Raw genomic sequence first — 3,989 nt, forward strand, 5'->3', positions numbered from 1 at the left:
TCAATCCCCAGTACCAAAATAAAGAAAAAGAATTCAGAAACAACACATTTTAGACCCCAGCTCACTGTGCAGACTTTATTATCAGCTACATATAGACTGCCTTCCACTGGTGTTTGTGTGCCAAACTTGTCTTTGTTTCTCTTTCCCTTTGCCTTGCCCCCTCCCTTTGCTGTGACACAGCACCACTGCTACTGCCAGGCTACAGTGTATTTCCTTATACCCTCCATTCACTAGACCAGAATCCCTGGGTTTCTCCAAATCTCTGACAAATATTGACTTATAATGGTTTTCTTCTGACATCCATCCCGTTATGAAGCCATATTCCTGTCATTTCAATTCCAAACTGCAGAGCAGGTAAAAAGTGCCTCCTTCCTCTATTTTACCATCTTGCAATCCCCTAATTCTTTTTATAGCATATATTTAAGGTTTGTGACAAGCTGGGCTTTTTGTTTTGTTTTGTTTGTTGGTACTGGGGATTGAACCCAGGACCTTGTGCATGTGAGACAAGCACTCTACCAACTGAGCTATATCCCCAGCCTGACAAGCTGTTTTGATATACATTGTGGAAAGGTTACAACAATCAATTAAACAAACATACCCATCATCTTGCAGTTACCATTTGTGTGGTAAAAAGACCTAAAATCACTCTCCTTGCAAAAATTCCAGATACAATACAGGCCACTGCAGCAGATAAACCCCAAAACTCGGTGGTTTCATAAGTCTCTCTGGATGTCAGGGACCAAATATCAAATGACAGAAGAGCAATAACATTTTGTGTAGAGGAAAGTTTTTTATAGACAAAGGCTGAATATACTATTTATTATTTCTACCAAAATTCTCCTGGCCAAAACTCTGTTATCTGGCCACTTGTATTTGCCAGGGATTTGGGGGAAATGTAGTTCTAGCTGCCTGTCTAGAAAGAGGTAAAAAATTATTCAGTTATCATAGTTTGTCAATGAATATTTTTTTGTTGCAACAAATTCTTCTCAACTTCTCAATAGCTTGGATTCAGGTGATAAATTCAGAAAGTAAGAATTAATCAGTTGCAAGCAAAGCTGTATCATAGATAAGTTTTCATTCTTTTTTCATATGGTCAGCAAATAATTCATTATTCTGTTCCAGAATTTGCTTGTTTGTTTTTTTTCCCCTCTCTACCATAGCTTTTATTATCCAAACTTCTTGTTCATCTCAAACACCAGCATCTGATTTCCCTGCTGCCCCTATCATCAGGATATAACTCAGTGGACATGAAAGTCAGAGGTTGTAACTTTCCTGAAAGATCTTCTGCTTCTATTTAAACTGAGGCTGAAACTCAGCATCTAATTTTCTTATGACAACAATAACAATAGAAGCAAAACCAGTGCGCAATGAGAAAGGGTAGAAAGAAGGCATTAGGATACTTTTCTATGCCATCCTCTTAGATAGCTTAATTAAAAATTCATCTAAATACTTTTAAACATCATAAGTATATGAAGTGGAGGTAGGAAAAAAGAGGAATAAAAGAAAAAAATATTACCTTATGTTATTTTTATGCCTTCCCATATAAAATCAAATTTGTTGTATAAGAATTATCTCCCTACCTGTTACACAATTTGACCATGCCAGTTAAGGGCAGTTTTACTTTTTCTATTTTACTAAAAATAATACAGCCAAGGTGCTCCAAATGTGTCTGTCTCTCATAGCTAAACTTGGTAAAAGATAAATGAGAAGTCATTTCCATCACTGGAAATATATGCATGGTGAAACTCTTTAGGGCTGGGGTTGTGTCTCAGTGGTAGTTTGCTTGCCTAGCACCTGTGAGGCACTGAGTTTGATCCTCAGCACCACATAAAAATAAATATATAAAAATAAACATCTACCACTAGAAAAAAAGTGATATTAAAAAAAATTTTCAGTTACACAAGATGAATAAGTTCTAGTGATCTGCCCTATATCACCAGGCCTATAATTAACAATACCATATTGTGCATGAAGAAATTGCTAAGGAAGTAGAGTTCATGTTAAATGTTCTTACCATATAAAATTCAACACTGGATGAAATCAAGATGGGATGATGTCAAAATCTCACCAGGACATTCCTGCCTGGAAATTTGAGAGGTCTTAAGATTGTACTACGTATGTAAAAATGTGGATGTGTAACCGATGTGATTCTGCAATCTGTATTTGGGGTAAAAATGGGAGTTCATAACCCACTTGATTCTAATGTATGAAATATGATATGTCAAGAGCTTTGTAATGTTGTGAACAACCAATAAAAAAAAAAAAGATTGCACTATTAGGTGACCAATAATGACAGCTTGCCTGAGTGTAAATCTTCCTGTATATAATGATGAAAGACTATTTTTAAAGAAGCAGGAATTAGTAACAGTATCTTTTAACATCATGAGTCAAAGCAGAAGAGTTTCTAAGAGGTGAAGCTAATCAATTGCTTTTCATGTCTCAGCAATTAAAACAAAGGGAAAAGATTTAAATTACATTTGGGGAGATTTCATATCTCCTAGAAAAGAGCTTTCTTGAGGATGATAAAGCACTCATTAAAAATCCTGAGACATATGGTAAAGTCTCCAAGCTAAAATGTCTGTCTTGGACAAGCATCTCTAGCTAAAGTCAAATTGCAAAACAGAATATTTTCCTGAGGTTCTCCCCAGCTCTGATGCCATAAAATGAATATTTCCAAAAGTTTATATGAAAGTAGATTTTTAAGATATATTTATTTAGCCTATGAAGTTAGGACTGAAATTTGAACTTAATGCAGACTAACTCCAATGCCTAATTTGATCATATCTGAAAAGGACAAAATAGTCCTCCAAAAATCAATACTTCACAGATAAACTTTGGACTATTATTATGTCCATATGATCACAGGCCAAGCATGAATGCATTCATGTTTCCCCGTAATGGTATGCTAAAGTGGTTCATATCCTGTCATGAGAGCTAATTGTATACATCTCTTTCTGATTCCATATTCAGTGTCTTCACAACAATATCTTGAAATCAATTGGGGTGTAAATATTTACATCACAGAAATTGGAAAACACTGCTCTTGTTGTTTTGCAGAAAGCTGGTTGTTAATTGTTTAACAAAGTATCACTGTTTCCTGTTGCATTCAGAAAGAGTTATATTAGGGGGGTTTCAAGATAGTGGAATACAGGAGATTGCTTTTCTGGCTGTTCCATAACATAGAACCAAGAAAGCATATAGGCAGCTTCTCAGTAAGTGAAGTACTGGAAACCTTCAGGGATACTCTAATTCCATAGGGTAAAAACGCTAGTGCCTCAGATCCATACTGTTAGTTGGGTAGACCTACAAGCAACATGAAAAAGGGAGGAATCAAATCACCCCAAACAAACCAAGATACTCCAATAACAGAATTCATTGACACGACAGTGGAATTAATGTCAGAGAAGGAGCTTAGAATGTACATAGTTAAACTGATCTGTGAAGTCAAGGATGGTATAAGGAGTGAAATCAGAGAGAAAATACAGGAAGTTAAAAGATCACTTCAATAAAGATATAGAGATTCTGAAAAAGGTTAAGCAGAAATCATCAAAATGAAGGAATCAATAAACCAAATTTAAAAATTAATAGAAATTATCACTAATTAATTAGATCACTGGAAGATAGTGTTTCAGGCCATGAAGACAAAATATATAATCTTTAAAACAAAGTTGACTGTGGAGAAAAGATGTTAAGAGACCATGAACATAACTTCCAAGAAATATGGGATAACCAAAAATATCAAATTTATTGGATTTATTGGACTAGATGAAGACTAGATGAAGGCTCAGAGATACAAACAAAAGGAATACACAATCTTTTCAATGAACAATATCAGAAAATTTCCTGAAACTAAAGAACAAAATGTAAAATCAAATACAGGTGGCTTACAGGAGCCCAAATACACAAAATTACAACAGAGCCACACATTAACCACACTATTATGAAAATGCCTAACATATAAATTAAGGACAGAATTTTTAAAGTCTACA

The 3,989-nt window shown here is 34.9% G+C and overlaps 1 non-coding gene across 1 annotated transcript; it reads right to left on the reverse strand.

The window, feature by feature from the left end:
• Positions 1-461: 461 nt before the first annotated feature.
• Trnav-cac (transfer RNA valine (anticodon CAC)) lies at positions 462-537 on the reverse strand. The gene has a single exon. It is a non-coding gene; the product is annotated as a tRNA-Val (tRNA).
• Between the last annotated feature and the right edge of the window lie 3,452 nt (positions 538-3,989).

This window comes from Ictidomys tridecemlineatus, chromosome 10, assembly GCF_052094955.1.
Source record: "Ictidomys tridecemlineatus isolate mIctTri1 chromosome 10, mIctTri1.hap1, whole genome shotgun sequence".
Classification (NCBI taxonomy): domain Eukaryota; kingdom Metazoa; phylum Chordata; class Mammalia; order Rodentia; family Sciuridae; genus Ictidomys; species Ictidomys tridecemlineatus.